Here is a 14,424-nt window from a genome sequence, read left to right as displayed (position 1 = left end):
TGAATCAAAATAGGTGAGAAGACGATCGAAGAGTACGACCTACTGTCTAGCAGACTGGCCAGGTTTGTGCCAGAGTTGGTCAGAACAACGTTGATAAAGATGAACCACTTCATCATTGGTTTCAAGGACAAGATCTAGGGCTTGAAATAGCTTAGGCTTCTAGTGGTAGTCAAACTCAAGAATTAGGTAATCTTCCTTGAATCAAAATAGGTGAGAAGACGATCGAAGAGTACGACCTACTGTCTAGCAGACTGGCCAGGTTTGTGCCAGAGTTGGTCAGAACAACGTTGATAAAGATGAACCACTTCATCATTGGTTTCAAGGACAAGATCTAGGGCTTGAAATAGCTTAGGCTTCCTCAATTTACGTTGAAGTACTATGCGATGCTAGAAATATAGATATGCACAGTTGGATTAGAGCTTATGGAGTCTATGTGATTGTGAGCACGCCGTGATAGATAGTAATGCCCTAGTAGTGACCTTTTAATCCCGAAAGGTAAAACATCTTGTGCAAGGAGTAGGGTAGCTCTAGGAGCACTTCAAGAGTTAGAAACATTTTCATGGACAGGGAACCGAGGAAATGTTTCCAAGAGGACTGTGTAGTTTGGTACAACTTCACCATACGCAAGTGGGTGTATTGAGTGTAGAAGTCCATAGTCATGATTCAGTAGAGTTACCGTCGAGACAACATAGCAACTTGGGTAAGGAAATTAGACAAGAGGATGTCCTACCATAAGAATCAGGCAAAGTAACTGCCGATGACAAATATTTTTAAGGAGAGGAGAATTTGTAACACTCAAGTTCCGACGAGGTATAAAATGTTTGATTTTTTTATTTAAAGTCAAATTTCAAAAATTTTATTGAGAGTGTTAGAGGCCAAATTTGAAGATGATATTGAAGAAAAAACGGATTACAAAAAACCTAGTAACTCAAGAAAAATATAAAATAAAATAGAGAAAAAATAAGAAAAACGGTCAAAGTCAAAATGAGGTAAAAAATTAGGGGTTTGGATGAGGCTTTAATCATAATTCAAATGAGGAAGAAAAAAAGAAAGAGGGAAGAAAAAGGAAAAGAGGGAGAAAAGGTGGGTGACTCTAGGGTTTTTAGAGAGCAAGTGGAAATCAACTCGGAAGCGGTCGTTTGGAGTCAGAATTTCACTCGACTTTCTTCACAATAAATGCTCATTAGCTTTGGGAGAATCATTCTAGGCTTTTGATTTGTTTAAATCTATCAATAATCGAGAAAGAATAGAAAGAAAGCGTTTTAGATTCTTGATTTCGGTTTTCTTTAAATTTGAGAGCTTTTCTTGAAAATAAGTTATGGATTTTTAATATGTTGATATTGGAGGGATTTTGCACCAGATTCATGAAGGAAGATGGAGTTGATTCAAATCGAAAGTCGACATTCCGACGATTGTCAAGAAACGCAAGATCGGTAAGTTTTTAGTTTTCGACAATTTTTGGACGTGTTTATTTTAGTTTGTAGTTGATAATAAATTACGAGAAAAATACCTATGTATAGATGGATTAAAACTCTAAAATTTTAGCAAAGAAACCGAGCTGAATGAAAAGTTATAAAAATGTGAAGAAAATAGGATGAACAAGAAAATTCATCAGTTTTTGGAAAATTGTGTTCGAAGCAATTACCCGAGGGACACGCATCACAAAGAGAGGGTCGCGCATTTGGACGAGGAATTGACATGTGTTGCAAGAAGAGTGGGCCACTCGTCAGGGGTTATGCTTTTTAGACAATTTGACCAGTGACCTGAACCAGTTCTGTGCGACCCGCAAGTACACCTGTTGCGCACGTGTAAACATGTGTATCTCCCTCTCCAGTCTCCACATGAGGCACGTGAGTTCCTCTTTTTGGCCTATTTGACTTTCGTTTGACTGTTTTTTGCTCCGATATAGATATTAACCCTATTTTTACTTGAATTATGACCTATTAGAGAAATTTCAGAAACCTTGGATCTTTTAACACGTGTCATCCAAGTAAGTAACTACATAGACTTTAGGCAAAGTAATACTGAGAGGAATTGCTAGGCTAAGCTAGCATGCAAGCATTCCTTACCTTAGGTGGTTATAAATTGCATGTTAAAGACTTGAGAATGACGTTTTTTAATGAGTATGTATTATATGTATGTTATGGAAAATTGTCATTATGTCTATTGATATAATTAGTCGATCTTTCAAGAGTTGTTCATAAATACAGTTGAGCCCTAAGTCCCTCTGAGGCCAGTGAGAAGGTGAGACTCCATTTCTCAAGTCCGAAATCAGCATTTAAGGAAACTACTCATCTATTAACGTATACGGGAAGGATTGAGTTCCATCCTGTGAAATTATGTTCCTAGCTTCCCATGTTGTCAACTTCCTAAAATAGTAGACATATTAAATTTGTTACAAAAGTCGTTCTCAATCATACAAATCAAAGGACAAACCCTAGAGTAGGAGTTCGTAACTCACTCAAGATTAAGATCGAGTCACACATAATCATTTGTAAAATATTAATCTTCTCAATTAATGGATTTATAAAGAGATATTAAATATTTCGTGATCCAGTCTTATACAAACTCATTGTATATGATACCCCACTTACATGTATCCACATGAATGATTTGAATTAAGTAATTGTAACAATTACGAAGTGGGTCGTATTAATAATAGTGTTACCCGGATATACCATATACCATAGACCCTTTATGTTATTACTTGAACATGATTCTATTGTATGTCAACCACGTAGTGTTCAAGATTACAATAATAACCTTAGATTTTTTATATAGTGGATAATTTTACGAGCCTTTAAGTTAGAAATCTCAACAAGCCATGCATAGGGTATGACATAAATTTCAAGTAAACCTAGGACTATTAATGAACCATGTACTAAAAGCATACCGTAGGACCATGCAAGACTACTCCTACACCTCCACACCTTAAATTTACTACACTAAGTTTTCAAGGTACCATGCTACTACTATACCTTAAATGACCATAACCTCCCATAATATGTTGTGTTATGAGGCCTCTAATTCCTGTTCTAGGTGGGATGATCTGCACCATGTCTCATGGGCAGGATGTCAGATACGTCTCATGTTTTCCTCACCTAGTTGAGATGTCATGCGTCATGTATTACTAGCTCGACGTCATGATCATGTTTTGCACCAATTATGTGACCATGTAGATCTGTCACGGAGAGCGATTCTAAGACCATTTAGGGGTACCTTATAGGTCGATTACATGTCATGAACCAAGCTAAACTATATGTATGAGATACTCAGGAAGTTATAGCACCCTAGCTCTAGGTCACAAAGCTTAAAAGTCAGCTACTTACTGAGTCTTTGTACTCACTCAATGTGTTTCCATATTTTTCAGGTAATTAGGAACTGCTCAAGGACGAGAGTAGACTCTGAAGCGAGAGCCATAAATCAACCACAATACCTCCATTTTTTTTCTTTTAAATGTTTTTGAGTTTGTTCCTTATTTTATGTCTAAAACTATGTTTGTACGAACTCTATTTTACATGTCTCGTTTTTATTTTACAAAAAAAATTTCATCATACTTTTACGAATCATGATTGTGCCCTGGAGGCCTCGAGAATTAAGTCGTGACATTTCCATTCATTAATAGTTGAAATAATTCATACTTCTCTGTTGTTGACAAATCCTACATGTAGACTCAATTCTCTCTTACATAATAACAACGATATTCTTTGAAACATAAATCGAACGATTCCAACCATTCAAATATTTAAAACATAGCCTCTAAGATTTTCACAAAATCTACCAGAACATCTCTATTTCAAGTTTATCTATGATTCTTGTCATAAAATCAACTTAAAGATGAACCAAGTTCAAACATACATGAAAGTGAGTATTAAATGCATAGGAGATTAGGCAACAAAATTGATGAACATAAATATGATCTTTTGTGGCCTTGGAAGTTGGAAAAACAGGTGTGGATAATGGATAATGGGAGAGCAAAGCAATGAAAAAAGAAAGGGAAAAAAAGAAGGTTGTTTGTAGAACACGCAAGGGGCAAGGTGCAGTGTGTTTGGTCTGGTCTGCAATTCTGTGTGCCTGCTGTCCCCTCTCACCAACACCAACACTTTCCCACTATCGTCCAGCTCCCACCAACCCCCTCTCCAAATAATAATAAACCTCAAATCTTATTGCTTTAAACTCAAATTTTAGAATCAAAATAGGTTTCGATTTGAAAGAAGGTAAAGCTGGATGTATGATACGATGCCTCTGCTGCTTGTCTGCCTTCTCTAAGCAAAACAACAAACCCTCACATTTGGCGGCACCAACACTTTATTCATCTCTCTCTCCCCCTCTCTCCTACGTAATCAACGTCATCTTTCGGTTTTTCGGTTCGAAATTACGCTCGAGGGTTCGACACCCTTTATAAAGAATGTTTCGTTATCTTCTCCAACTGACGTGGAATCTCATATTCCACTCCCTTTGGAAGCATCTCAGCGGCCTTGCTTGCACTCGTCCTTGTTGGCACATCGTCTCGTGTCCACCACCCTTTAGGGTTTAGCCTTCTCGCTGGCACATCGTTCGGTGTTGGGCTCTAATATCATTTGTAACATTCCAAGTCCACTGTTAGAAGATATTGTCATCTTTGGACTTTCCCTTTGACCTTCCCTTCGAGGTAGGGAGAAGCTTTCACTCTTCTAAATAATGTTTTGTTCTCCTAGTCAACATGATCTCACACATCGGAACTCCGAAATTAGGCGTGCTTTGTTTGGAAAACTTCTATGTTGGGTTATTTCCTAAAATTTTTTAGAAAGCATGTGAGTAAGGACAACGTATGCACAGGAAAAGACCCGTGTTGGTTTGTGGGCCCATAGCGTAAAGAAATGTCGGGTTCATCATGTGCCAAAATTGTATTATGTTACGATTAGTGTCACGTAATTGAATGGATGTCTTGGTGATGTTGGTTTCTTATTTTAAGTTCATAAACCTATGATTGATTTATTTATAGTTATGGATGAGGAAAATGAGAAAGAAGGACAATAATTTAGGTTTGAGTACGTCATTGATACTAGAATCTGGGAAAAAGATTGGATGAGGGCTTGTTCGTTAACAGTAACAGAAAAATGAAACAAAAACATCAACAATCTTTTGCCTTCAACAAAATCTTTGCTCAAAATTCCATCTATATATATATATATATATATATATATATATATATATATATATATATTTATGGAAATATTAATAAAATTTATATAATGTGCTTGATCATATAAAAATTCATAACATATATTTAGTATCATTTACGTCATTAAATTTGTATCATACATAGATGTTTATGAGGCGAGGAGGGGCTAAGAAAACCTTTTCCGTCCCACCTCTGCCCTCTTTTTTATTTCTCATCTCCATGAATTTATTCATTTACCTTTACAAGGATCGGGGAGAGAAATAATATATGTATGCATGTTGCTCAATCCTCAATCCTCAGTCCAATGGAGAGAGTATTTATTTGATTATAAACTCACGATCATTCCCTAAATTAGCCAATGTGGGACTTTCATCCTAACACCTCCCCTCGAACATCAATCTTCAGTCCAATGGAGAGAGTATTTATTTGATTTTAGAGCCAGGCATGGCTCTGATACCATGTTAGATGAACACGACTCTCCACAATGGTATGATATTGTCCACTTTGAGCCTAAGCTCTCATGGCTTTGCTTTAGGCTTCCCCAAAAGGCCTCATTCCAATGGAGAGAGTATTCTTTGATTCTAAACCCATGATCATTCCTTAAATTAGCCGACGTGGGACTTTCATCCAACAAAGAAATCTTTTTACGCTCCTTCCCTCACTTTCTATTTAAATCAGGATTCTCCATCCCATTCAAAGTAGGTCTATACAGAATTCCAATCTCGCGTGGTAAATGAACCTCTCTAATTATGGGATGAATCAATATCTACCCTATAGCTTAATTATGTAGAGAAAGCGTCTCTAGATGTTAGCTCGCATATAGCTTATTAGGAGAAAGCTTAAGCTAGACTCGAACTTGATACTAATTTAAGTTTTAACGAATAAAATTGAGAAGACGGGTTGATATCATGTTGTTTGTGTTTCGTAATGATGTAAGTCAAAATTTGAGGCACTATGATGAAATTCCAATGAGAAAAAACATAGAAAAAAGGCCCCTTTTTTGTTGGGTAACACTGTTTTCAATGAGAAAAGAAAAAGATGGATGCATTAATAATAAGCAACAATAAAGACATAGCTTCCGGAGGATCATAAAAAAATTTGGTTGTCACACGAAAAGAAGCCATTATCTGTATGCATTCTTTAAAGAATACCCATTTTCATACTCAATCTTTTCTTCTCTCTCTCCCTCTCCCTCTAAATTCCCTATTTAAACACCTTCTTCTTCTTCTTCTTCTTCTTCACCTTACACACCAAAACCTTCACTTTCCTCATCAATGGCGGCCGCCTGGGCGAGAGACTCCTGCTGGAGAAGCAGGGCACGTGCAAGGCCCTTCCCTTTCCCTTTCCCTCTGCACGTGCTCCCTTTCTCCAACATGCCTCTCTCGCTCCTATGCTCTATCAACACACACACAACCATCACCAAAATCTCTTCTTCACCTTCTTCTCTTTTATTTATTTATTTTTTAATCTTAATTACTTCATAATCTCCATGCAGGGTAAACAACAAGCTTGGCTTTCAAGATCATGGAGGAGATATTGGATTTTGTTTAAATATTGTAATTTTATTTTGTATGTTTCAAAAATTACAAAAAGGATGAATTATTTATATTTGGAATGTTTGTAAATGGCTTACAAATAATGTTCTATGAAGACCCTCATCTCAAAATCATAAATTATTTGTAATGTTTATGAAATAAATAAGTATTCGAGTCATGTGCAACCTTAGCACCGTGGTTCCTACAAGCTTGCAGGCATGGCTCATTGGCTCGACTAGACTCACACTCATTCTAATCTACATTGATAGTTTCGATGAAAACAAACTAACAAGAATTCGAATTCTTACACGATAAGGAGTCGTTTGTGTGATTCTTTTGGGTTAGTGTTAGATAAGTTGATAGTCCTAAATACTATAGTTGATAATGAAGAAAAATTTGTTGGTATATAAATAGTTTGTATTAAGTATAAGTTATAAGTATGGATAAGTGAGGCTATTTTACACGTTTAGCGAGAACATGAAGATGGCGATTGAATAGAGTTTTGTTTAGGGTCGTAAGCACTCGTTCTTCATATATTATCATTATTTGATTACGTTTTGCCAACTTGATTCGAAAATGAATGATGAATTTGCTATCGTGCAAGTTTGTAATAGCGAGTATGGAAAGTTATTAAAAAGAAACTCAAAATCAAGTAAAAATGAATGAAAAATTGTGGTTAAAAATGAAAAAGTAATAATGATAAGTGATGTAATAGAGGGAGAGAGAGGATAAGGCAGAGACATAAATAGAAGATTATGTCAGAGAGAAAGATGGCGTAAACAAATGAAATGGTTGATATGGTTTCTGATCCAGGTGAATTTTTTTGACAGTCTAAAATATTACCTCTCTCTCACACACATTTACCTTGCTTAAACCCCAAGTCATCCTTTTACTTTGCCTTAAAATGTGGGGGATTCTTCTCTCTCTCTCTCTCTCTCTATATATATATATATATATTTTTTTTTAATTTATTATCCCCAAAACTATCATAAAGTATTACCCACATCTTCTATTCCTATGTAATTGTTTGATTTTTAGTTTTTTTTTTTATATTTAAAAAAATAAATTTTAATAATTTGATAAAGAATTTAAATATTTTTTTTTAAATGAAAACTAAGAAAGACGTTAAACAAATTTAAATTTCAAAAATAGAAAACTAAAAGATGAAATTACCTCTTAAGGTGAGTAGGGTGAGTGATAAGGAATCGTTCGTCATGCAACTTAAACTAGGTTGAGTTACAGAGAAACTTAGTCATTGGCTAGAAGAAAACTCATTTTATTCCATTTTTCAAGTTTATTTTACAAATATAGCATACGTGATTTTATATAGTCTCAAAATGAAAACCCATAACTTTTACCTAGTTATTATAAATCTACCGATTTCTACTGGATGTCAGGGTTGTTTTTGTTGGAACTAGGATTGGTCAAGGTACTGCTGCGGACCAAGTTGTAGAAGGGATGACGAGACAACCCGAGACGAAGGGACAAGTTCGTAACTTTCATATTTTATGACTATGATTATCCACTATGTAAATAAATCTCGAAATATATTAAAGAAACACCATAAATCTAAATTAACCTCTATTGTAAATTTATAATAATAAATTAAGTTTCACTTGAAGCATTTGATCTTCAAGCCTTTGTTCCATCAATCAAATTTGACTAATACTAATATTAGTGATTTGGGTATCACTATGCCTTAAAATGTGGGGGATTTCACTATTCTCAGCCTACCCTTGAGTTGTAGGAGATTTTTAAAGGGCTAAAAGGAAGGGTTAAGGGTAGGTTGATAAAGGGAATTAGGGCATTGGAAATTGAAGTGAGAGAAAGGGAGAATTGATGAATGGTTTGGCTTATATTGCAAGTAAAACACAAGTGATATATGGATGGTGTCTGAGATAGAATAAAAAAAGGAGGGTTTTCCACACGCAATGCACGAATATTGAGGCTTTTCTCCTTACATTATTTATTTTTGCTGTGTGTTGTTCCTTTTCTTTCAACAATCATTATTATTACAAAAGACAATGACCCATCTCTCTACCCTATTTGGCTACACGTGGGGTTATTAAATCTCCTACTTATCTCTTGGACTTACCAACAATTCAAATGCATCACGACTTTATTACCACTCCCAATAATCCAATATTTATGTCCTTTCATGGCTTGCTCTCACATTTGAATGGTCAACCCTAGAGATTCAAAATTAAAAAGATGCAAATTCTTCTTTTAAGAAAATCGATGAAACCCTTTGCTTATAAAGTTATGCAAAAGTTATGTCGGAGAAATGATGTTGTTATGTTATGTTATGTTTTACTATGCATGTATCGTGATTGTTATGTATGATTGAATCCTATGCGAAGGATCATAGACTTAGTTTCTTGTGTACGGATAATATATCATGTTGTCTCATAAACATATAAGAGGATGACCACTTTCCAAGGACGAAATAGAGGTAGAAGAAGTTTGGCTCGCGAAGCATCGGTGAGTCACGGGTTGAGGAACCACTAATGGCACTCATAATGCCCCTGGTAGGTTCTAATCCTGTCCAAAGTTGCCATGATGTAGGATACTTTTCATGCAATGATGCAGACTATGACAGTGAACCTGTAACGGCCTAGATCCACCACTAGCATATATTATCATTTTTGGGCTTTTCCCTTTTGGGCTTCCCCTCAAGGCTTTATAACGCGTTTGCTAGGGGAAAATCTCCACATCCTTATAAATGGTGGTTTGTTCTCCTCCCCAACCAATATGGGACATCACAATTCACCCCCCTTCGGGGCCCAGCATCCTCGCTGGCACTCTTTCCTTCCTCCAATCGATGTGGGACCGCCCCCAAATCCACCCTCCTTTGGGGCCCCGTGTCCTTACTGGCACACCGCCTCGTGTCTACCCCCTTTCAGGGAACAGCGAGAAGGCTGGCACATCGTCCGGTGTCTAGCTCTGATACCATTTGTAACGGCTCAGATCTACCGTTAGCAGATATTGTTCTCTTTGGGCTTTACCCTTTCGGGCTTCCCCTCAAGGCTTTAAAATGCGTCTACTAGGGAAGGTCTCCACACCCTTATTATAGTGGTTCTAATATGAGACATCACAGAACCACATGTTTTATTTTTCTTCAGTTTTATTGTTTAAATAACAAATCTAATTACAAAAATAGAAAACCGGGCGAACAAATTTCTTCAGTTTTATTGTTTAAATAACAAATCTAATTACAAAAATAGAAAAACGGGCGAACAAATCTAAAATAGAAAAACGGGCGATGCCATCGTCCGGTGTCTAGCTCTGATACCATTTGTAACGGCTCAGATCTACCGTTAGCAGATATTGTTCTCTTTGGGCTTTACCCTTTCGGGCTTCCCTCAAGTCTTTAAAATGCGTCTACTAGGGAAGGTTTCCACACCCTTGTAAATAGTGGTTCTAATATGAGACATCACAGAACCACATGTTTTATTTTTCTTCAGTTTTATTGTTTAAATAAAAAATCTAATTACAAAAATAGAAAAAGCGAACAAATCTAATTAGAAAAAATAGAAAAACTAATTACACAAAAATAGAAAAGTGGGCGAACAAATTTTTTTTATTTTTTTTATTGTTTAAATAACAAATCTAATTACAAAAATAGAAAAACGGTTTGTTTAAATAACAAATCTAATTACAAAAATAGAAAAACGGCGAACAAATCTAATTAGAAAAAATAGTAGAAAAAATAGAAATTACAAAAATAGAAAAACGAAAAAACGAACAAATCTAATTAGAAAAAATAGAAATTACAAAAATAGCCGACGAGGCACCCCGTCGCACAGCTTTTNACCCTTTCGGGCTTCCCCTCAAGGCTTTAAAATGCGTCTACTAGGGAAGGTCTCCACACCCTTATTATAGTGGTTCTAATATGAGACATCACAGAACCACATGTTTTATTTTTCTTCAGTTTTATTGTTTAAATAACAAATCTAATTACAAAAATAGAAAACTGGGCGAACAAATTTCTTCAGTTTTATTGTTTAAATAACAAATCTAATTACAAAAATAGAAAAACGGGCGAACAAATCTAAAATAGAAAAACGGGCGATGCCATCGTCCGGTGTCTAGCTCTGATACCATTTGTAACGGCTCAGATCTACCGTTAGCAGATATTGTTCTCTTTGGGCTTTACCCTTTCGGGCTTCCCTCAAGTCTTTAAAATGCGTCTACTAGGGAAGGTTTCCACACCCTTGTAAATAGTGGTTCTAATATGAGACATCACAGAACCACATGTTTTATTTTTCTTCAGTTTTATTGTTTAAATAAAAAATCTAATTACAAAAATAGAAAAAGCGAACAAATCTAATTAGAAAAAATAGAAAAACTAATTACACAAAAATAGAAAAGTGGGCGAACAAATTTTTTTTATTTTTTTTATTGTTTAAATAACAAATCTAATTACAAAAATAGAAAAACGGTTTGTTTAAATAACAAATCTAATTACAAAAATAGAAAAACGGCGAACAAATCTAATTAGAAAAAATAGTAGAAAAAATAGAAATTACAAAAATAGAAAAACGAAAAAACGAACAAATCTAATTAGAAAAAATAGAAATTACAAAAATAGCCGACGAGGCACCCCGTCGCACAGCTTTTTCACGCCTTTGATTGCTGACAAACCGTGCACCAACTCCTCCTTCTGTAGCTTTTCTAGAGCAAGAAAGTTTAAGTGCCCGTACCTTGCTGACGAACAGGATGGTGCCGAAGCAAATCTAATTAGAAAAAATAGAAATAACAAATCTAATTACAAAAATAGAAAAACGGTTTGTTTAAATAACAAATCTAATTACAAAAATAGAAAAACGAACAAATCTAATTAGAAAAAATAGAAGGGCACCCCGTCAATAGAAAAACGGCAAAAATAGCCGACGAGGCACCCCGTCGCACAGCTTGTTCACGCCTTTGATTGCTGACAAACCGTGCACCAACTCCTCCTTCTGTAGCTTTTCTAGAGCAAGAAAGTTTAAGTGCCCGTACCTTGCTGACGAACAGGATGGTGCCGAAGCAAATCTAATTAGAAAAAATAGAAATAACAAATCTAATTACAAAAATAGAAAAACGGTTTGTTTAAATAACAAATCTAATTACAAAAATAGAAAAACGAACAAATCTAATTAGAAAAAATAGAATGGCACCCCGTCAATAGAAAAACGGCAAAAATAGCCGACGAGGCACCCCGTCGCACAGCTTGTTCACGCCTTTGATTGCTGACAAACCGTGCACCAACTCCTCCTTCCGTCGCACAGCTTGTTCACGCCTTTGATTGCTGACAAACCGTGCACCAACTCCTCCTTTTGTAGCTTTTCTAGAGCAAGAAAGTTTAAGTGCCCGTACCTTGCTGACGAACAGGATGGTGCCGAAGATGGACCCCACGATGTGTGTGTGCTTTCACGCTTTGCATTTTCTTCAACTTGAACCNATGGATCCGATTTCAGTTTCTGGAAAATGCAGATTGAAGATTGTCTGTACCAGAAAGGTCTTCACGAACCCCTGTTGGGGGTGAAGTCGGATACTATGGCTGCAGAGTAGTGGAAGCTCTAGGATCGTCAGGCCTTAGGGTTGATCCGGTTGACCAGAAACGTAACGTTCAATATCATCAAGGAGAAGACAACATCAGATCTGTTGAAAGCGCTATCGAATATGTACGAGAAACTGTCGGCTATGAAGAAGATGTATTTGATGCAGGAAGAGAAGAATCACAAATATGAAGATACTAAGGATGCTCTAATTCTTAGCGTGGACCATCCGCTTGAATCCTGGATTTTGGATTGAGGTGCATCGTTTCATTTATCTCCAAATCAGGAATTGTTTCAAGAATACCCATCGTTTCATTTAGTGGACATCAAAGGATGTCAGATATATTCCTGATTTCTATTTGNAAATAGCGGAAGTAAAAGGAGAGAGGGAGAGAGATTCGCTGAATTCGCTGAAATCTAATTACAAAAATAGAAAAACTAATTACACAAAAATAGAAAAGTGGGCGAAAACTTCTCCCAAGTTGGCCAAAAAATGGCAGCTAGAATTACGCTCTTCCATTGGCGTGAATTCAGAAGTTTTAAGAGTTAAAACAACCTAACTAAATAAGAAACATGGATTTTATTTAACAACCACTAGGTGCATGCGGCTTTTAATCTGAGTGTGATAAGGGGCGAGATACCTATGAAATTTCAGGATATACTATCCTCTTGTCTTTAATAGGACCTTCGAAGATCGGACAGTTGCAGTATTGTGGCTATTATTGATGTAGACGATATTTCAATTAATGGATTGAGGACGAAAAAGTATCATGTGCTTCATTCAAGTTGTAGGTTCACAAGGTTGATGAGATTTGCTCAAGAATCGGTTGATATTGTTGGGATATGAAGTCTGATGCTTAGATCTAGTAGAGATATATATGGAAGATATTTCGTAAAGATCTGATAGAGATATATATGGTAGATATTTGGTAAAGATTTGATAGAGATATATATGGTAGATTATATCTCCTAGGTTTAAATCTTTCAAAGCTATTTAGTAAATTGAAACCATATATATACCCCATTAGGCAGTGCTCACAAAATGAACTTTTCTTCATTCTCTGTATTCTCTCTTGTTGTACATACCTGAAGTCATCAATAAAACCTTTAGCCAATATTCCTCCTTGAATTTTATCTCTCATGTTCTTTGTGTTCATCTTGATCGAGTGTGTGCGTTGTTGAGCGATTCTAACAATTGGTATCAGAGCACGACGAAATTCACCACGATCTGTGAAGATGAAAATTTCCAATATTGGAATTAAAAAGTTTGATGGATCCGATTTCAGTTTCTGGAAAATGCAGATTGAAGATTGTCTGTACCAGAAAGGTCTTCACGAACCCCTGTTGGGGGTGAAGTCGGATACTATGGCTGCAGAGTAGTGGAAGCTCTAGGATCGTCAGGCCTTAGGGTTGATCCGGTTGACCAGAAACGTAACGTTCAATATCATCAAGGAGAAGACAACATCAGATCTGTTGAAAGCGCTATCGAATATGTACGAGAAACTGTCGGCTATGAAGAAGATGTATTTGATGCAGGAAGAGAAGAATCACAAATATGAAGATACTAAGGATGCTCTAATTCTTAGCGTGGACCATCCGCTTGAATCCTGGATTTTGGATTGAGGTGCATCGTTTCATTTATCTCCAAATCAGGAATTGTTTCAAGAATACCCATCGTTTCATTTAGTGGACATCAAAGGATGTCAGATATATTCCTGATTTCTATTTGTCAATTGGATAGCACAGGTTATGCAGCCAAGTTTGGAAAGAGTTCGTGGAAGATTGTGAAGGGTGCTATGGTGGTAGCACATGGTACAAAATCTGAAACCCTATACACCACTGTAGGGCATATAAACATGATTGCTGTTGCTGAGAGTGCTTCCAATTCAAGCCTGACATAATAGGCTTGGACATATGAGCGTCAAAGGAATGAAGATGTTGGCTGCGAGAGGAGTTTTAGAAGACCTAAAATCTGTTGATATGGGTCTTTGTGAGAGCTGCGTTATGGGCAAACAGAAACGAGTTAGCTTCACAAAGGTTGCCAGAGATTCAAAGAAAGTACGACTGGAAATGGTCCATACAGACGTTTAGGGACCATCTCCAGTTTCATCACTTGGCAGATCAAAGTTCTACGTCATGTTCATTGATGATTTCAGCAGGAAGGTAGGGGTTTATTTCCTGAAAC

The sequence above is a fragment of the Cucurbita pepo genome, chromosome LG04, assembly GCF_002806865.2.
Source record: "Cucurbita pepo subsp. pepo cultivar mu-cu-16 chromosome LG04, ASM280686v2, whole genome shotgun sequence".
Taxonomy (NCBI): Eukaryota; Viridiplantae; Streptophyta; class Magnoliopsida; order Cucurbitales; family Cucurbitaceae; genus Cucurbita; species Cucurbita pepo.
The sequence above is the reverse complement of the archived record's forward strand: the minus strand, read 5'-3'. Positions refer to the sequence as shown.